The sequence below is a fragment of the Hyaena hyaena genome, unplaced genomic scaffold (assembly GCF_003009895.1).
Source record: "Hyaena hyaena isolate Hyena2069 unplaced genomic scaffold, ASM300989v1 scaffold_970, whole genome shotgun sequence".
Classification (NCBI taxonomy): domain Eukaryota; kingdom Metazoa; phylum Chordata; class Mammalia; order Carnivora; family Hyaenidae; genus Hyaena; species Hyaena hyaena.
The window spans coordinates 551,660-574,342 of record NW_024081595.1 but is presented as its reverse complement, the minus strand read 5'-3'; the positions used below and the strand labels follow the sequence as shown (position 1 = coordinate 574,342).

The 22,683-nt window shown below is 35.3% G+C and overlaps 1 long non-coding RNA gene across 1 annotated transcript in view; it reads right to left on the bottom strand.

Moving 5' to 3' along the window:
- Window positions 1-22,683, bottom strand: part of LOC120223169 — a 49,094-nt gene that overhangs the window by 5,693 nt on the left and 20,718 nt on the right. The window lies entirely within an intron of this gene.

Sequence of the window (22,683 nt, the reverse complement as noted above, 5' to 3'; positions counted from 1 at the left end):
GGTCACAGCAATGATATCAAACTGTCGCAAGAAACCAGGGAGTGTAGATGTTGCTTCCTGAAAGAAGAACGAATAAGACCCATCTTCTGGGGGTGAGGCTGCAGGGGACAATTGGCCCTGATAATCAAGAGGAAGCATGGCTACTATTGCGTATTGTGGGGAGGGGGGGTACCTTTAGCATCCATGTGATCCAGTTGGGCACCCCTAGGACTCACTTGTCCAAATGTGACAGTAAATGGATAAATGCAAAAACTGCAGCCTGAGAAAGCCATGGGAACCAAAAACTTGGACTGTTTAGGAATGAATATCTGGGTAATCTCACCAGATAAGATGCCTAGACCAAGAGAGGTTGTAGCTGAGGGTGAGCAGAATCTACAGTGAAGAGTGGAGGAGGGAGATAAAAAGTATCAGCTGCAGCCTTGTAAACAGCTATACTAACATAGAATGCTGTTTATTCCATTAACTTTCCTCTCATCAGTTTCTCTCAGGAAAAGAAATCCAGCAGAATCCTGAAGGTATAAATTACAGACCTTATATGAAGCAAGTGAATCCTAGCAATGCATGGGATGTTACTCCGTAGCGACTGGATTCCTTTTAAGGCTAAAAGATTAAATTCCCTAGCTCCTGAGAAGGTTGCCAACAGAGAGATTTCAGCTGTCAGTTCTCTCCAAGAATAACTCTCAGCTGTGAAGAGCCTCTTGACTTGCTCAAGGTCCTATCACTTCTTGAAGGCAGCCAACATCCAATGACTCTTCAATGCAATGACAGAAGGACCCAAGCCCTTTGTGTCAACTCAGGATACCTCTCAATGGTCCTTCCAGCTTGGAATTCCCCCGGTGTCAACTGAGGCTGTTCTACCACCTAACTTTTCTGACTGACCATTTACTTTTATCCTTTCAATACAGTTATTGACCCGAATACAATTACAATCCTTAATACAATTCTATTTGGCATGGAATTGGGTTCTGACCAATCAGACAGTAATATCTGACACTCGATGCACATCTGTGAATCTGGATGATCATATCTATATTTAGTTTGTGAAGACTGGATAACTTCATGGTTATAAAGTAGCACACCCAGCCCATAATAAAAATTATTTCCCCTCTCTGTTTTGTTTTGCTACTGAGTACAACTAAACTGACACAAAAGTCATGTCAGCAGTTTTCTACATTAACCAGACCTTTCCCAAAGGTAGAAAAGTAGAAGTATCATGGCACTATGGAATCCCAGCTCTGGGCTCCCTTGGGACCTCATTTATGAAGTTTCTTTTTAACAGACTTATTTGAGTTTGCTCAGCCAACTTTAACTTTTTAGTCTAATGTTTTTGGGATTTACCTTCGTTTTCTTTGTCCTATTCTTTCTAAGACTTTATTATTGTTATTTATATTTGTAGTCTGAATTACATGGATGTAATTCTCCATATATGTAAGGTAACATATTTTTTAAAAAATGAAATGACTTTTTTCCCTCTACAAAGCCACTCCTGGGAAAGGATACAAACACAAATCACAATGTGAACTCAGTTTTTGCTTGATTAAAATTGAAGTGTTGATATCTGAAAGTATAATAGTTATTCTGATTAACTTTGGTTTATTATCAGATTATTTTTATAATATGAACAGTTCTGAAGATATTTAATGGCAAATGTATTATTTAAAGTATTAGAAACATAACAATAAGGGTTACTTCATGATATATTCTAAATTCATCATGCACAATTCTGACTGCACCCTCTCTGTGAAAGCAATCTGGTTCATTTGAAAATAAATTTTCTAAGAAATTTCCTGTGTACTTAGGAAGGTCAGTTCAAGTCAAAAGTCAGGACTTAGGGTTTTTAGTCCAAATGTTCCTAACCCCACTTCCTATAATATGCTCAAGCCAAGATTGAGGTCAACAAGGAGTTTATAAAAATAGCAAGAGATATTCAATTTTCCACTTGATGGATGACAAAATACATCAAGTTGAGGAAATAAGTCATAGCCTATTATGGAAAAGCCAGATTAATTTCTTCAAATAAATCAAGAAATTGTTGTCAGAAATTTAAAACAAAACAAAGCAAACAAAAACCAAAAAACACAAAAAAGGACAGAAGACAATAAAGGCAACGAATATAGGATATTAAGCCTAGAAGCCTTGGCTTTAAGCCCTTGTCTTCTCTGTGCTGTGCTAACTTGGCTCTTAATAAATCTTTTACTTCTTCAAGACACTCCCAGTAAAACCTAAAATTATGCTCCTATGTAAATAAACTAGCTCTCTGCTCATGAGCCAACCACTGAAATATTCCTTACCTATAAAATTTAAAAAAAAATATTCTTTTAGTCCACTATTTTAGAAACCCAATATTCATATTTTTTAACTTACAGGCTTGACTTAAAGATTAGATAAGTAATGAATGTAAAGTGATTTATACTATATTTTATGTTAACTAACTTGAATTTAAATTGATAAATTAACAAGTTATATTTTTTACAAACATATAGACTGTTCTTTTTCCTACAAATAAACTGAATTAAATATAGCAGTAAAAGCATAATAATCCAATTCTATACAAAATAGCTGCTATATAAAATATCAGTTACAGTGTTCTTAAAAAACAATGCATGGTTGGGGAGCCTGGGTGGCTCAGTCAGTTAAGGTCCGACTTCGGCTCAGGTCATGATCTCAAGGTTTGTGGGTTCGAGCCCCAAGTCAGGCTCTGTGCTGACAGCTAGCTCAGAGCCTGGAGCCTATTTCAAATTCTCTGTCTCCCTCTCTCTCTGACCCTCCCCTGCTCATGCTCTCTCTCTGTCTCTCAGAAATAAATAAAACATTAAAAAATATAAGAAAAAAAACCCAACCATACATGGTAATGCAAAATGTAACTGCCATACAAGCAGCAAAAACTTAAAAAGTTAAATAGATCATACTTATAGTGTCTTTGCTGTAAGAACAAAGGGGACGCTTGCTCACAAGAAGTTGACTCCAACAATACAAAACAAAACAAAAAATTCCTTGTACTTGGAGGGAAAGTCCACTTAAAGGAACTCAGCATCAGAGACTCTTCCCAGTAAAGAGTAGACTTTAAAATATTGAGGCTAGTAAGGCTCTAGCTTCTAGAAACTCACTAGGTTCTCTATGTGTTTTGTTCATCTTGTTCACTGCAATCTAAATAAATGAACCATTAAAAAATCCCACTTGTGGGTTGCCTAGGTGGTTCAGTTGGCTAAGCATTCCCAACTCATGGCTCCCACTCAGGTCATGATCTCCTAGTTCTTGGATCAGCCTGCCTGTGATTCTGTCTCTCCCTCTGTCTCTGATCCCTCCATCCTTGTTCTACCTCTCCCTCTCTCTCTCTAAAAAACATAAAAAACATTAAAAAAAAAAAAACAATCGTATGCCATTTTATAAGGTCAAATTTGCCTCATGAGACTGTCCTCAAAGATAGAGATTTTCCCCATTTTCTTTAACTCACACATATTCCTCAGAAACCCCTATGCAAGTTTTTAATAAGAATCCCAAACTTCTTACTAGTCATTGAAAAATTGCTATAGTTAGTTTCATTTATTTTCTTAACAGCTAATATGAATCTCAGATTTATTTGAGAATGCTCAACAAAACTGATTTACACTAACAAATTTTTTTCAAGGAAAAGACTCCAAATGAAGAAAGTGGGAATTCAGATCAGCAGTTGTGTAATTACTTATGGCTTTCAGCTTCCCATAATTTTTTTCAGTATTATTGGTCACCATTGTCTTAGGATGGTCTTTGCCTGCCTCCTGCTCTGTTTTCCTCTTAAAGACACAAAGAAAATTTGTAAATTCATATGTGGATGTTGTTAGTGACTTCCTAGTCACTAGGAAGTAGGAGTAAATATCTCAAAAGAGAAAAAGATAAGGGCAAGGTTTAATCTTAGAACAATGTCTGATGATGACATGGTGGAGTCTCTCACTCTCCTTGTATTCTTCCGTCCCAGCAGCCAGGCAGGCAATTGCTGAAGAGTGACCAGGCTTTCAAAAGAAGAAATGAGCAGGATTCAAATTAAAAAGGCATAATTCTACTGTAACAACACTCAGATGGAATGCTTTGCTAAGAGTCAAATTTATTGATGTCTCAAACTTGATAACATTTTCTTCTCTTATTCCTGTAAGTTCAGACGAAGTTTAGCTTTAGAAAGAAGGCAATATATGTCCATGAAAAATGAATTATAATAAAGTGAACACATATTTTCAAATGTTAAGTATTAAGCCTAATAAATTAAAAGTGTCTTCTGTCCAGTATTAGTTGATGATTTTTTAGCGATCTAAGATGGTGAGGCTTATATCTGTTAATTTCCTGTAACTTGTCATCTTTTTATAACTTACAAAATTCTACACCAAGAAATGTCAGACATCAATCACATAAATAGTTTCTCCTGATTCTGAAATATTATCCCTGCAGAAGTTGTGAGGGGTCTAGAGGTGTTACATCCTGAGTAATCTACAACAGAGACAAATCATCTTTCATAACTGTAAATAATTTCAGCATCACCTGTAATAGAGAGAAATAAAGATACAGATTTTTGTCTCTATCAGTATTCAAGTCTAGCAGGAGACAAAGGTGGAAGCTCACAAAATGCACCAGATTCAAAACTCCTATATCAAGTTAGGAGTAACCAAAAAGCAACTCTTATTAGAGTGACTTACATGGAGATAGAAGGACTGGCCTCTCAAGGGAAAGTGGTAAAGAAATAATGGCATTCCCTTGGGTACAGGGGGAAATAAATCCTCCTTTATAATTCATAATAAATTCTGGCTCTCAAGTGGGTTTGGGCTCGGATTCGTAATTCACCTCCACAAAAAAAAGTGGAAGTTGAGGATTAAATTTAAAATTGTTCTCTGTTGGTAACGCAAAGCAGAGTGCCTGTAACACAAGAAGGCACTTGTGTTATTCTAGAAAATCCATTTTAAATTATGCTTTGTAAACATGAGTTTAACATAACATTGTGAAGCATGTGTAGAAACAAATCAACATAAGTGAGAAAAGGAAAAAAACACATACTGCAAGACTGAACACTGGAATAAATGAATAAAAATATGAAATATTATTTTTAGAATGCTTAAGGAAATATAAGTGGGTAATCAAAAAACAATAATGAGATAAGAAACTGTAAACCTGCTGTGTATATTTGAAACTAACAGGAAATAACTTTAAAAACTTCTAAAATTCAATAACATGATTATTGATAAAAGAAATTCTACAGACAAATTAAGCAGCAGTTTAGGTATAGCTAAAAAGTAAATGGAAGAAATAGAAGATATACTTCTGAAGAAAATAATAGGATGCAACATAGAAAGAATATGTAAAAATATGGATGAGGCGGACCTTGAGGTTTGTTATGCTGAGCGAAATAAGTCAGGCAGAGAAGGACAAATATCATATGTTTGCACGTATAGGAGGATTAGGAGGAACTTGATGGAGGAACAAGGGGTTTATTATGGTGGAAATGGTGGGGGAAAGGGAGAGAGGCAAACCATGAGAGACTCTTGAATGCTGACAAAAACTGAGGACTGATGGATGTGGGGGGGAGGAGGGATGGGCATGGAGGAGGGCACTTGTGGGGATGAGCACTGGGTGTTATGTGGAAACTAATTTGACAATAAACTATTTGTAAAAAAAAAAATATTGATGAGGCACAAAAAGGCATTACAAATAGAGAAATAATATCTAATAGAAATTAGAGGACATATTTGGAAGAAATACTGCCTTACAATGTTAGAAAGTTGGGGAAAAACCTCCACTAACTGTTGAATCCAGGAAGACTAAAAACCCCAAATGAGATAAGTAGAAAGAAATTAGTACTCAGAGGTATTATAGTGAGGCTGTAAGAACACAGAACACCAGGGATATTCCCTGTAATAAATCAAAGGAAAGCAGTTTACCGACACACAATGACATTTAAGCAGACAGCTTATTTCTCAACAAGAAAAGTGAAACTATTAAAATAGCCACATAACACCTTCAGTTGCTTAAATAAAAATAACGGTCAGGTTAATATTATACACCTAATTGAATTATCTTTCAATATTAAGGGGAAACTAAAAATCTATTAATATAAGGACAAAACATTTCTGAGAGGAATTTATAAATGATAGATTTTAGAAAGAAGAAAAAATGAGCTTGTATGAAATGTGGCAAAATAAAAAATAAGTAATAGCTGGTCAAGAAAGTGATCAACATGTGGGCAAATCTAAACAAACACTGACTGTACCAAATAATGATGAGGGTAGAATAGCTGTATTTATACTATATGATATGAACTTTAAGAATTATTAGAAATAGGAGGGTAATTAGTTATTATTATTCTAAAGGTTTTTTAAAAATTTTTATTTTTAAGTAATCTCTGTACCCATCATGGGGCACGAACTCACAACCCAGAAATCAAGAGTCATATTCTCTACTGACTGAGCCACCCAGGCACCGCAGGAGGGTTATTAATTACTAATCAAATCATCAGGAACATATAGCAAATTGAAAATTGCATGTACTTAAAGGCATAACTTCAAAATGAAAAAAAAAAATCACCACCTAAAGGGGAGATTTTAATACGTACAGTAATTGAAGGCCAACTACAGAAAAATTTGTTAATAAAGAAATGGTTTTTTGAGGAACATCTGTGGGAATATGAAGCACTGTGTCCCCAAATCAAATACACATTCCTTTCACGTACATATTAAAAAGTAAAAACAAGGGGCACTTGGGTGGCTCAGTTGGTTAACACTCCAACTCTTGATTTTGACTCAGGTCATGATCCAAGGGTCGTGGGATCAAGCCCCACGTTGGGCTCCAAGCTGAGCATGGAGCCTGCTTAGGATTCTCTCTCTTTCCTCCTTTCTCTCTGCCCCTCCCTTGCTTACATGCACTCGCTCTCTCTCTCAAAATAACCAACACAACTTAAAAAAATAAAATAAAAATAAAACAATAAAAAGCAAAACAAGAAGGAGGTCATATCTTTCACACTTTGGTAATGTCAAATAATTAGCTTCATACAGGAAATATTTTCTAACAAAAATGAAATGAAACAAAAATATAATTAAATACCAAAAATATAGCAACAAAAACCACAACAAGGGTATTGCCAAAAATGCAAACTTAATCTCATTGGTAGAAGAAAAAAAATTACTGGAAATTAAAAAATACCAAATTAAGGGTGCCTGAGTGGCTGAGTCACTTAGGCATCAGACTTCAGCTCAGGTCATGATCTTGCTGTTTATGAGTTCAAGCCCCACTTTGGGCTCTGTGCAGGCAGCTAAGAGCCTAGAGCCTGCTTTGGATTCTGTGTCTCCCTCTCTCTCTGCCCCTACCCTGCTTGCACTCTGTTTCTGCTGTCTCTCTTTCAAGCTCTCTCAATCTCTCTCTCTCTCCAAAAATAAACATTAAAAATATTTAAATTCAAAAATACCTAATTATTGAGTTGAATAAAATTGCAATGCTACTATAAAATCAATGAGTTAAATGTCTAAGTTTTAAAAAGTAAGTTCTACATGAAAGTAGAGGAAATAATTAATAAAAATAAACCAAAAATTAATGATATTAAAACATATGTAGACAATGAATGATAGCCTAAATTAGCTTGTTGAGAAGCATAATAAAACTGACAAAATTATTTGGCGAGACCGATCCCAGCTAAGAGATGGAGAAAGAGAAATGAAACCAATAGTATCAAAAATCAAAACAGGTAACTGCATATTTGGACAATGTCATGGAAATGAATGCTAACAATTTTGTGAAATAGAAACATTATAGAAAAAAATTAAAAGCAGCTAAAAATTTTAAAAGTAACTTCACAGGATAATTTCAGCAATCCTCTCTCAATTAAAATATGTAGCTTGTGAGATATTTTCCCACAAAGGAAGGCATCAGGTCAAGGTACTTGGTCAACGCAACACTTACGAACCTTGTGATTATAATCTTACAAAAGCTTTTCCAGACAATCAAAAAGAGCAAAAGTAGTTTATGCCTCATCTATCATGATAATAAACCCAGAAAATTATGATCTGAGCAAGAAAAGTATAGGTTTATACCCCTCCTCAATGTAAAGGCAAAAATCCAAAACAAATAATAAAAAAAAGCAAGTCCAGCAAAATAGAAATTGTGTTTATCTAGAAATGCAAAGGTAGTTCCATTCCAGAAAAGCTGCTGTATAATTTGCTATCTTATCCAGCCAGTGCAAGATATGGGCAGATAGGAGGTGTGAGGAGGCAGGGTGGGCGTCAGCATTCCGGGGGTGTTGCTCAACCTGAGTCCACAGATGCCATCAGGTGGCTATCGCCTACAGCCACTATCTCCTGGGTTTCTGTCCGCAGTTCGATCCCCTCAGGCCCAGGTTGAGAAGTGACTGCCTGAAGGTTCTTAGACATTGGCTCTTTAGACCTCTTTTCTCTGATTACATCTTAAAAAGCATTTGTTTAGTAAGTTAATAATATTGTTAGTTTGATTATGTTATTTTTCATTTACTATTATTGAATGATAATATCTGCTTCCTGCTGCTACTTTGACATAACCATTTTCAAAAACTGTTTGGCATTATTCAAAAAATTTAGCTACTTATGCCCCTAGATATCACAATTCATTCCCGGGTATCATCTGGGCACTTCAGTACCATGGATAGGTTATTCGCGTGTCTGAGCACTTCTCCCTGTCATCCCTTGATGGGCAAGGGTGGGCCGAAGAGCACAGCTACAACCCAATGCTAGTCACTTCCTCCTGTGAGCAGATCCAACTGTTTATTCCATAAAGAGAGATGAAGATGCATGTTGTATTACATGGAGAATTTGAGGAATTTCTTCCCTAGAGAACCTTTTCACACTTGGCAACAGGAGATTGACACAGGAATGTTCGCCGCAGCCTTATTCGTAATGGCAACAAATTTCAGATAACCTGAATGTCTATCAACAGAGTAAAAAAAAAAAACTCAAATCATATAATCTGAAATGTCACAGCAATAATAGAGTGAAATAGAGAATGGGCCTATGTAGCATGTTACATGAACCGACGTGGATCAATCTTGAGTCATTTTGAGCAAAAAAAAAAAAAAAAAAGTTTAAAAATATACACAGTGACTCTATAGCTACACAACTCAAACACAAGTAACACTCACCAATGTTTTGTTCAAATACACACAAAAAATGGATAACCTGTAAAGAAAGGCCAGGGAATAATGGGCACATACTTCAGGAAGAGGGCAGTGATTACCTCTAGGTCAATACAGAGAAATATAATCTGGCAGAGGCTCAGAGGTGACCTCGAGTTATTTTACTGCTCTACTTTTTAAGCTGGGGTGTGGGTGCATGCGTGTCCATTTTATTCCTTAGTTCAACACTACTTTGAAGACTCTTATCTTCACATGTTCATCTTACTTTAGAGCATATGCGTGCTGAACATAAAAATATCTACTAAGATCTGCCTGGATGCTACCTTTGAGGTATTCAATATCTGTAGCTTAGAAATAAAAATAATAGGGGAGCCTGGTTGGCTCAGTCAGTTAAGCATCCGACTTCAGCTCAGGTCATGATCTCACAGTTTGTGGGTTCGAGCCCCGCATCAGGCTCTGTGCTGACAGCTAGCTCATAACCTGGAACTTGTTTCAGATTCTGTATCTTCCTCTCTCTCTGTATCATCCCTGCTCACGATGTCTCTCTCAGAAATAAATAAAACATTAAAAAATAAAAAATAAATAAAATAATAATATAGATAATTTTTATAGATACTTTGTTTCGAGCAGACATAACCCTAGAGGGACATAAAATTCTGGACACAGTACTAAAATCATACACTGGTTCATATTTCATCCTTTGCACCTTCTAGTACCATTCGCAATATAATTGGCATAATTAATGAACAGTGTGGTAGGAGAAGCAGTTCCAGCAGTAAAAGGAAATCATTTTGTGCACTCCCCGGCAGCTTCTGAAAGCTCTGGAAAACCACTGCTTGCAGAAAGAAGAGGGGAGGATGAATGACCCCTGGCCTTACCTAATGTTTGCACTTGATTGCTTTATAAAAATTATGCCCTTGAGAAAGGCTTAAGGTAGTCATAAAATTATAACCAAGGCCAAGAAATTCTAAAATTAAAACATAATCCATTCCGGAAGCATAATTATATTAGTGACAAACCATAGCTATATAAATCAGTACTGGAAGTGGCTTCCAAAGACTGATTAACAGAAATCCTACTTACAAAGATGTTCTCCTACTTCAAAATAGTGTGGGCAGAGGCTTCTTATCTCTGCCTTTGAAGATAACAATTTGCATCATCTTAAGGTGAGGAAGTGCTCATCTAGCCAAGATTTGCCCCTTGGAGATGGGAGACTTGGGAAATACACCCACAGAAAGCAAATGGCAGTAACAGAAAGGAAAGAAGGAAGGAGGGAAGAAAGTAAGGGAGGAAATGACTCACTCAGCTAGGTTGTTAAACTTCAACTGATACACATTTTCTGAGGTAAAATGAATCATTGTCCCCCTCCCTCCCCGCTCTTAAGGAACTTCAATGTTGAAGAATCTATTATTATCAATGAATATCACTCTCATCAATGCTTCTTTCTTTTGAAAAATAATGACTCCCATTATTGCCATTCTTTTATCTTGTGTCTTCTTGTCATGGGATTTAACAACTTATTTAACCTCTCTTTTAAAAGAATTTTATGGTGGAGAGAAATGGAAATCTTTCCATCTCTCTCAAAAATTGTGGGCAGATTGAAAGAATTGAGTATGTTATTATAAAGATACACATTGTACGTGATTCGATGAATATTTGAAAGTACTCAGCCAAGCTAAGTGTCTATAGACATATGAATGGATAAAGAAATATGTGGTATACCAGTGGACCCCCAGTGGGGTTTAGGGGCACTGACACTCTCCCCACAATGAAAAATCTGAATATGACTTTTGGCTCCTCAAAAACATAACGACTAATAGCCTACTGTAGACCAGAAGCCTTATCAATAACGTAGTCAATCAACATGTTTTGTATGTTATATGTACTATATACAGTGTTCTTACAATAAAGTAAGGTAGAGAAAAAATATTAACAAAATCATGAAGAGGAGAAAATATGCTTACAGTACTGTACTACAAAGCACCTGAGTGGGGGCACCTGGGGAGCTCAGTCAGCTGCATGTCCAACTCTCGATTTTGGCTCAGGTCATGATCTCAGGGTTGATGGGTTTGATCCCTGCCTAGTGCCTCTCACACTGACAGTGAAGACGCTGTGTGGGATTCTCTCTCTCTCTCTTCCTCTTTCTCTGCCCCTCTCCTGCTCATTTGCTCCCTCTCTCTCCCTCCCTCCATCCCTCTCCCCATCCCCTTTCTTTCTCTCTTTCTCTCTCTCTCAAAATAAATAAGTAAACTTTAGGAAAAAACACCTGAGTGTAAGTGGGCCTGCACTGCTTAAACTCATGTTGTTCAAGGGTCAGCTACATATACAATGGAATGTATTCAGCCTTAAAAAAAAAGAGGAAATCTTGTCATTTGCAACAATATGGATGAACTCTGGGGGCATTATGCTAGGTGAGATAACCAGACAGAGAAAGACAAACACCACAAGGTACCACCTGTATGTGGAGTCTTAAAAAAAAAAAAGGCAAACTCATAGGAAAGTGACTGTCAGGGGCTGGGTAAACTAACAGGCTGGTAAAAGAATACAAACTTTCAGTTATAAGATAAGGTCTGAAGATCTTACAACATAGTGACTATAGTTGATAACACTGTAGTATGTAATTAAAATTTGCCGAGAAACTAGAACTTAAAAATTCTCACCAATCAATTAATCTGTAAGTAATGGTTATATTAATTAATTCAATGAGGGTAATCCTTTCAAACATATACATATATCAAATCACCACAACGGACACTTTAAATACCTTACAATTTTATTTGTCAATTATACATCAATTACTTAAAGAAAAATAAAATAAACATTTCTCAGGGTGGTAAGAAACCAGATATGTCCCAGGACATCTACAGTAAGAATTAATGGATCTTAATTCTAAGTACTCTGCATACAGCTCAATTTCTTTCCATGTTTGTTAACTGATTCTAATGATCAGTAGAGTCTCTCTGCAACCCAATTCCAGTTTTTTTAGGAGAAAATTCTGATTGATTCAGCTTGATCATAGAAACAAGGAGCATGGGGTTATTCACACCTACCTGAACTCTGGATATTTAAATCTATATGTGGAAAGAAATTTGTCAACATAGTATGGGGAGAACTCGTGGACATGGAAACCGGAGGCAAGATTTTGTGTTAGTACTAAGCAATTATTTTAGAGCATACGACACTGCTCAGGAAATGTGTTTCTCTCATTCACTTACTAGAATTCACTTAGTGAATTACTTCATTTACTCAATGTGCATTTACTACTTCCTGCATTCAGTAGAAGAAACTGGAGTGAGGAGTGTTCATTTATATTCTAAATCATGCTTTATTATTTACCTGATATCTAGATATTGGGCTCCAATGATGGAATTATGATATTGCTTCTTTCTGTCATCCAAATACTCAGGAGGCATGAGACTCCCTTGTGTAATTTTATTATATATAAGGCATTTTTACTTTATTTTTTAATTTTTAAGTTTATTTATTTTGTGATAGAGAGGGCAAGAGAGTGCGTATGTGCACTTATGATTTGGGGAGGGGCAGAGAGAGAAGGAGAAGGAGAATCCCAAGCAAGCTCTGTGCTGTCAGTGCACATACAGACATATGGCTTGGACTCAAAAACCATGTTATTATGACGTGAGCTGAAATTCAGAGTTGGCTGCTTGAGACTGAGCCACCCAGGCACCTCTATATAATGCATTTTTAAAACTGTAAAGCAAGGAGTGCCTGGGTGGCTCAGTTGATTAAGCGTCTGACTTTGGGTCAAGTCACAGTTTGTGAGTTTGAGCCCTGTGTCGGACTCTGTGTGGACAGCCTGGAGTCTGGAGCCTGCTTCAGATTTTGTGTCTCCTTCTCTCTCTGCCCCTCCTCTGCCCATGCTCTCTCTCTCTCTCTCTCAAAACTAAATAAACATTAAGAAAAGTAAATACATAAAATTGTAAAGTAATATAGAGGTTAGGAGTTACTATCATTCATAACAGATACTATGAAAAATACAGAATATATTCTGTAAAATCTAGAAATCAAAATCTCTGACCTTTAAGAAGTCATCAAGTTGGAAAAAAAACTAGGTGTCTGGACCCCTATCCAGTGTTTTCCTATTAAATCATGCTTCTTCATGTTCATTTAAAAATTAATAAAATAATTAAATGGGACTTGATACACAATATGTAGTAAAGGAAGTATGACTTTTAAAAAATTTCTTAAATAACTTTCTAATTATGTATTTATTCAACACTGATAACTACCTTAAATAAGACTTTCAAAGCTAACACAAAAGAGAAAGCAGTTGAGTGACATGCACCTAAGGATTGTGAATTATTATTGTCTTCAAGCAATATTTTCAAGTTTTATTAATAGTTCTAAACAATCATAGGCGATTTTATATGCAATATGAATATATTAAGCATATCTAATGATTACAATAGTTCTATGGCTGGAAGGTTCACAATTTATGGTGAGCAGACATAAAAACTGATATAAATCATTCAGGTTTTCTAAAACTCTAATACATATGGACGTAATTGTGAAGCATATGCTTCTCGTATTGGCATATAATTGAACATGAAAAACGATATCCAGAAAACTGGTTTTTCAATGGCTCAAAAATGAAATACAAAGTATTTCCTTATTACTTAGAAAGTCAGGTGACAATTCAGCTGTTAGGAACAAAATAAAAGAAAAAGGAGATAGGAACACATAGTAAACCCATAAAATCAGGTAAGTCAATCAGCAGCATGTTTTCAGTTAAACAGCTTTTTAAAAAATAAAAATAAAAATTTAACCAAAGATAAATTGCAAAAGTAGCTGGCTTTTTACTGTTTGATTTTCTATCATTGTGTCCACCTCTGTGTATGGTGTCACACTTGATGGAATGCAAAAATGAATAAGACAAACTGTGGATTCTTCCATGACATAGTTGGGAAAAAGGGGGAAGAAGAGTTGGTGCTAGCTTACAATCTTTTGCTAAGAAGTTGAAGGATTCAACTTATTGTTATTGTACCTTATGTAGTTTCTAGGACTTTCACCACCATGTTACATAGAAGGGGGAGGAAGAAAGAGACATCCTTTCATTGTTCCTTCCTTTAGGGAGATAGCCTTCAGTCTTGAACTATGTATCTCTTAGTCATTCCCTTTCATTCCTTTGGGTTTTATAGTGAATGGATATTTAGTTTTATTCAATGCTTTATCTCTCAGTGAAATAATCCAATGATTTTATGTTGATACATATGTTGGTAAGGTGAGTTACACTGATTGATTTTTGATTGCTAAATCAACTTATATTCTTGGGATAAACCCTACTGGATCATGATATATTATCATTTTATGTTGCTGGATTCAATTTGCTAACATTAAGGATTTTTCTGCCTATGTTCATAAGGGATTTGATCTCTCTTTTTTTTTTTTTTGGAACCTTATTTTCTATTTGTGCTGGAGAGTAATACTGGCCTTTTAGAGTGGCTTGCAAAGTGTTTGTACAACTTCTATTTTGTGAAAAACACTGTGCAAAGTCAGTGTTCATTTGAAAACTTTCTGGAAAAGTGTGGGGCTAGATTTTTCTGCATGGGGAGGTTCTGAATGAAAAATGTAATTGTTTCAATAGATTTAGAATTATTCCTGTTACCTATTAATTCTTAAGCAAGCTTTGGTAGTTTGCATTTATCTTGCAAAGAATCAAAGATATTTCATCTCAGTTATCAAATTTAGTAGCATAAGGTTGTTTTCCTAATACTGCCTTACTGTCTTTTTTAATGTTTATTTATGTATGAGAAAGACAGAATGGGAGCTGGAGAGGGGCAGGGAAAGGGAGGAGACAGAATTTGAAGCAGAATTTGAGCTGTCAGCACAGAGCCCCACCTAGGGCTCAAACCCATGAACCGTGAGATCATGACCTGAGCTTAAGTCAGACACTTAACTGACTGAGCCACCCAGGCGCCCCTGCCTTACTGTCTTTTAATGTCTACTTCATCTGTAGTAGTCTGTTCTCTCTCCTTCCTAAGATAAGTAATATGTGTCTTTTCCCTTTAATTCATGATTAGTCTTACTGGAAGTTTATACTTTTATTGATCCTTCCAAAGGAACAGATCTGATTTTACTGACATTCCCAATTATTTTTCTATTTTTTAAAAATTTTATTGATTGCTATATTTATTACTATCATTTTCCTACTACTTCTTGTTTTAGATTTAATTTGTTCTCTCCTTTATAATTTCTTTAAAATATATACATATTTTAAAATATACATATATTTAAATACATATATTTCCTTAAAAAATGTTTTTTGAGAGAGAGAAGAGGGGCAGAAAGAGCGGGTGAGAGAGAATCCCAACCAGGGCTCCATGTCATGAACTGTGAGATCATGACCTGAGCCAAAATCAAAAGTTGGATACTTAACCAACTGAGCCACCCAGGACCCTCTTAATTTCTTAACATGAAAGATTAAATCATTGCTTTGAGCCCTCTCCTTTTTTCTAACATACATATTTAATGTTATAAATTTCTCACTAAGCACTTTAGCTGAGGCCCACACATTTTGATGTTATAGTTAAGTTTAATTTCAAATATTTTCTAATTTCCTTTCTGATTTCTTTTTCACCAACGGGTTATTTAGAAGTGGGCTAATTTCAAATATTGGTTATCTTTCAGAAATTTTTCTGTTACTAATTTGTAGTTTCGTTTCATTTGGTCTGAGATCATACTTTGTTTGACATTTCACTGTTTTAATTTTATTAAAATCTAGTTATACAGCAGGATGTGGTCTATTTGGGGGGGAATAACCCATGTATTCTTTCTGTTCTTGGCTGAGGTGGCTGATAGTGTTATTTTCATCTTCTTTTTATTTACTGATTTTTTTTTGCTTCGCTTTTTCTATCAATAACCAAGAAAGAACTGTGGGTGTTGTCTCCAACTCTACTTGTGAATTTGCCTCTTTCTTCTTTGAGTCATTTCAGGTTTTTTAAATGTTGCATTTTTGAAGATCTGATATTGTATGTATAAATAATTAACATTATTCAATCTTCTTAATCAATGGACCGTTTTCTACTTATATAATGCCCATCTTCTTCTTGAAAAGTATATGTGGTCTAAAATCTACATTTTCTTTCTTTTTTTTTTTTTTTATTTCTAGGAGATAGAGAGAGAGACAGGATGAGCAGGGGAGGGTCAGAGAGAGAGGGAGTCACAGACTGAAACAGGCTCCAGGCTCTGAGCTGGCAGTCAGCACAGAGCCCGATGTGGGGCTCGAACCCACGAACCGCGAGATCATGACCTAAGCGAAAGTCGGACGGTTAACCGACTAAGCCACCCAGGCGCCCCAGATCTACATTTTCAATATAAATATAGACATTGCAACTGTTTTGTGGTTAAGGTTACCACTGTTTATTTTTCCACCCTTTAGTTTTCATCTCTATATGCTTTCACATTAAAATTAATTTCTCATAGATAAAATATACTTTCGTCTTACCTTTCTACCCCATCTGACAACTACCAGTGCTCATGTATGGTGTTAGACTGTTTATACTCATGCGGTTGCCGACACTGTTGGGGCTGTAGATCTACCATCTCACTAGTTGCTACCTAACGCATGTGTTCTTTGTTCCTATTTTCCACTTCTATGCCCTTTTTTGGTTTGAGCATTTTTTATTATTCATTTATTTCTCATTTGTTTATTACTTTTACTTGTTTCTTTAAATATGCCTAGTTGCTGCTCTGGTATTTACAACGTGCATCAGAGTCTAATCACCATCTATTTTCATATAATATTATACCACTTCACAGATGGCATAAGAATCAATAGCAGTAGATTTCAATTTCCACCAACCCATTCTCTGTGCTGTCTTTATCATATATTTTATGTCTCCATTTGTTCCAAAATCTTGTTGTTATTTCTACTACAAGCAGCCAATTATCATTTTATATTTATCCTCAGTTTTTCTGTTTCTTGTGACTTTGTGTGTGTATGTTGATCCAAATTTTTATCGTATGTCACAGGGATGAAGAATTTCCTTTAGTAGTCCTTGTAGTTCAGGTCTGCTGGAAATGAATTCTCTTTGCTTTTCTTTGTCTGAAAAAGTTTTATTTTATTTTATTTTATTTTATTTATTTTTTACTTTGAGTGAGAGAGTATGTGTGAGCAGGTGAGAGGGGCAGAAGGTGAAAGAGAGAGATGATTATCTTGTGAAATTCGCTATGTAATGTGCTCAACAGTAAGTTCTAATTTTATAGATTATCACACTTTGACTTGTTGTTAGGGTGAGAGAGATGTCTCTTGCAGCTTTTTTACATCTCAACTATAATCAGAACAATAAATCTATGTTTGATGGCTTTTTAAAAATCTATATAAATATAATACAAGGATATTTGCTAAGAATGAAGACTCTTAGTGGTAGGGAAAATTTTAAGAGGATGAAAAAAGTTGAACATAGTTTGTGCAGATAAAGAAAGAAAAAGAAAAGAGAAATACAAAAATTTGGCAAATGTGAATGAAGATGTATATGATGCTGAGTATTCTGTATCATTGTGAAATTTACTCCAGTGAAACTCTGCAATGAAGTCCAAGTGGGAAGAATGAGAGCAATAGGAAGAGTGGATTAACCCACTTATGAAGGTGTTTCCAGTTTGTAGGATAATGAGATAAAAAAAAAAAAAGGTTGGGGGATACCAGTTGAAATAATTTAACAACATGTAAACTTGTTAAAGAAAGAATTGAAGATAGGAAAGAGCTGACAATTTGGAAGAAAATACAGCACTCCAACCAATGGCAGAAATAAAATGTGTTTCAGGATAATTATAGTTTAAGAGGCAAAAGAACTCTTAGTTCTATATTCAGTGAGTTATCTATATAGCTGATGTCTACAAGCTTGATGGCGAAACATGGAACACAGATAAAGAATATGATAAAAAGAACAAATTCCTTAGTGAATGAGAGGAAGGAGCAAGGAGGCACACACATAAAAGTATTTTGAGGGATACAGAAAAGTAGTTAGTCTGGAAGTGCCTTGGTGAGCATGAAAGTCACATGAATCTCCTAATAATGAGTTCTGTGAGAAATGGCAGCCTTAGACATATACATTTTGCCCTCCCTGCAGTAAGGCGGAGGAAACATTCAGAAAAGAAAGTGAGGATTCTAGAGGGATTGGTAGAAAGTGTTGGAAGGGAAGATGGTAATTGATATTTGAGTAAGAGAAGGATAAATGCAAGGAAAAGGACAAGAATGACTGAAAGACGTTACATATTTGTTACAGCCAGAGAGCACAGCAACATAAGGTCTGAGGGGTTTCGTTAGTTGTATGCAGTTTTCCTGAAGTTGGTAGCTGCATTCCTTGTACATGAGAGGCATATCCAACTTATCCATGGGTCCCAATTGTTCTTAATGGCGCCTGCTATAAATGGAGCCATCTCCACATAAAGCAGCAACATTAATTAGTTGATTAAAGGTGCAAGTTCTGGTGCTGTGTTTACAGGAATATTTCCCTTCTTATCTTAATTTTTTAAAAAAATTATTTATTTTTGGGAGACAGAGTGCAAGCAGGGGAGGAGCAGAGAAAGAGGGAGACAGAGAATCTGAAGGAGGCTCCAAGCTCCAAGCCGTCATCACAGAACCTGACCTGGGGCTCAAACCCACAAAGCACAGCATCATGACCTGGGCTGAAGTCAGACACCCAACTGACTGAGCCACCCAGGTGCCCCTGCCCTACTTATCTTAAAGCAGATAATTCTGTCCTTTCATACCATCTTCAGGGTATAGAGAAAAGTAAAGTTTTTCAGGTCTAGGAGCCATTCTCTATCCTTCAGATGATTTTGCATATATTAGCATTAATTTTAGAATGTTTTGCAACTAATGTTAACTATTAGAAGGCTGTATTATTTCCTTTTCATTTAAAATTTCCATATCCCATATTGTCTTTACTTCAATTCTCATTCCAACTAATTTTCAAAGATAACATTTTTGATATTATTTGAAAAAACTTCTCCAATTTATATAGTTTATCATATCTCCAATATTCACGTCAATCAAGTCTTAACTCTATTACAAAAGCCAAATTCTAGTCTTTATATATATGCTTAGTAGGTTTGAGACACTCAATAATTTGTATAGATACCTGAGCCTACCTGCACTCATCAATTCCATCACCACCAGATGACAGTGTGGCTTTGATGACATGGTGTGTGACTCAAAAACATGGAAGGTTTCAAATATCTGTGAATACTCAACATTAAGGCCAAAAATTAGTGGTACATCTTTCTGAGTGTTGTGCTAGCCTTTTATGCAATAAGAATGGAGCAGAGCAATTAATGAGCTGCTCAGATATGGCAAGATTTTACTCTGCAGAAATAATATCACTGCTGTCACGAATCCGGGAAACTAGATGTCAATTATCCCAGACACATTTTAAGGTTTCAGTAAAACTCAGTTAAAATCCAGAGGATGTCCTATGAAAATAAAATAAGAAAATTCTAAAGTGTTTAACAAATCAAGACCAGCCAAGGCAACCTTGAAGAAAAAAGGGAATGGGGTTATCCTACCAAGCAGTGAGAGTTGTTATAAAGCCAAAACATCAAAATAATCTGGAGAAACAAGCAGACTAGTGTGTTAGAATAAAAAACTTAGAAATAAGCTGATATATAAATAGACATTTGATACAAGATAAAAGTGGAATTGTAAAACAGTGGAAATAGAAAGATAATTTCAATAAATAGTTCTACATCTACTGTATACCCTTAATAAAAAAATAAACAGGAAATAACTCCTACTTTATAACATGTAGAAAAATCAAGTTCAGATTGATTGTAGATTGAAATCATATAGGACAAAAAAAAATCATGGTTTGTGAGAATTAATACTGTTCAAATGTCCTTTTCACTCAAAGCAATCTACAGAGTCAATGCAATCTCTATCAAAATTCCAATGGCATTTTTTCACAGAAATAGAAAAAATAATTTCAAGAAATATAGAAAATATATTCATGGCCTTGAGGTAGAAAAAATATTCTTGTTTAAAATATGTATTATCCATAAAGAAAAGATTATATTTTGAACTTAATTATACTTAAGATCCTGTAAATATCAAAAGTATCCATTCTGTTGAAAATACCTCAAAGAAAAGCAACTGTTGACATGATCATTTAAACAAAACATTGTTATTTACAAGCCTGAGAGCACAGAAAACTGAGAATGGAACGGCCAGGCACAGGCTTAAAGAAAAGATTTCAACACATGTAATGTACAAAAGGCTTGTTTTCAGAAATACAAATAGCTCCCACAATTAACTAAGAGAATGAACACTAGTAGAAATATGTGAATAGATTTGAATATGTTTTCCAATAAGAATATCCAAAAGGACAATATACATTAAAAAATGTTCAAGCCCATTAGTTATGACAGAAATGCAAATTAAAACTAAGATGAGTGCTTCACCACACCCACCAGAATGATCAAAATTACAAAGTGTTCAAACTAAGTATTGGTAAAAATATGAAGCAAAGATGCAAGTATAAATTTATAAATCTACTTTAGAAAATTACTTGGTTATTATCAATTAATGCTGTATGTTTGCACATATAGGTGGATTAGGAGGAACTTAACGGAAGACCATGGGGGAGGAGAAGGGGAAAAATAGCGGGGGAGAGGAAGGGAGGCAAACCACGAGAGACTCTTGAATGCTGAGAACAAACTGAGGGCTGATGGGGGTGGGGGAGAGGAGAAGGGGGGTGATGGGCATGGAGGAGGGCACTTGTTGGGATGAGTACTGAGTGTTATATGGAAACCAACTTGACAATAGACTATTAAAAAAAACAAACAAAAAAACAATGTTCAAAATACATATATCCGATGGCCCTAGATTTCTATGCCCACATACATGCCCAACACAGAAGTGTACATATGAGCCCAACAGATATGTACACCACTGTTTTTAGTTAGCAATGTTATATGAAATTGCCCAAATTGTAAATGATGCTGTTTCTTTTCTTTTCTTTTTTTTTAAAGTTTATTTAATTCTTTTGAGAGATAGAGCAAAAAAGAGGCAGGGAGGGGCAGAGTGAGAGAGAGAGAGAGAGAGAGAGAGGGAGGGAGAGAGAGAATCTCAAGCAGACTCCACACTGTCAGAACAGAGCCTGACTAGGGTCCAGAAGTCACAAACCATGACCTGAGCCAAAACCAAGACTCAGATTTACAATGGACTTAGCCACTCAGGCACCCCAATGATGCTGTTTCTTAACTAGAATAAATGATAGCATATTCATATAACATGATACTATATACCAATTAAAATGAATAAGCCTCTGCAAAAATCAATAACATGGTTAAGTCTCATAAACATACTATCAGAAAGAAGTCAAATGCAAAAAAAAAAAGAAGAAGAAAAAGAGGAAAATAGAAGAAGAAAGGGGAAGTGGGGAGGGAGGAAGGAAGGAAGAAAATACATGGTGCAGAATTTCACATATGTAAAATTTAAAACAAGCAAAACTAGTCTATGCTAGTGATACTTTTAGGGAGAAGGGAGATGAGAAAAATAAATGAGATGGGGGGTGCTGGGTGATGTTCTATAATTTATCTTGGGTGGGGATTACACAAATATGTTTATTATAAGATCATCCATCCATCTATACACTTAGGATTTGCAAACATTTCCTAATGTTATCTTTCAATAAAAGTTTAACTTTTTAAACTTTTTTATCTTTCAATAAAAGTTTAACTTATTTATTTTAAATATGCATTTCCAAGTCGTAAACCAAATTAAAATACATGGGTCGGGGTTTAATTTCTGGAGAGCTAACTATTACCTAATCCCTAATTGCCCACTTTCTTGAAGCATAATTTAGATGGTTTGTGACTTAGCTTTCATCAATAGTTTTAATTTTGTTCTTTTCTCTCCTGATTGAATGTAGACTCAACTGGCTTCAGTCCAATAAGCAACTCATTAAGTCTAAAGATTCTCTCTTTACTCACCATACCTGCTACTTTATAACTGTGCTCAATTTTATAAAGTTTGCGACACCTTTGCTTTTCCTCATCAACTATATTTTTCTTATTGTCTTCATAATTATAATAGTGCAATATAACATTTTTATATTTCCTCAAACCTAGCTATAGACAATACCACGGACAAATCTTTATTGACAGGCTCCATTGACATATGAGAATACAAAATATCCAAGTCTTGTCTAATATATAAATCTTTGCTTGCAAAAGTTATTATAATGATGTGAGTGTGTAACCCACTATACTGTCAGTTGTTGAAAAGGAGAATACATTAAAATTAAGTATGTCTAGAATCCTTTAAATTTTTTTATAATAAATTATTTTTCAAATATCTACATGTATGATTTTCCTAAAGCAATGCTTGGTTTGTAGGCATACTTTTTGTATATTTGTTCAAATAATCTTAAAAAATAGTTTTTGGGGCACCTGGCTGGTTCAGTCGATAGAACATGAGACTCTGGACCTCAGGGTAATGAATTCAAGTCTCACATTGGAGTAGAGATCACTTTAAAAAAATGGTTTTCTCTGGCTACAGTGAATAACTGTTATTATTGAGGCATGAAGAAAATTGAGCTGTTTTTAGTTCTTTT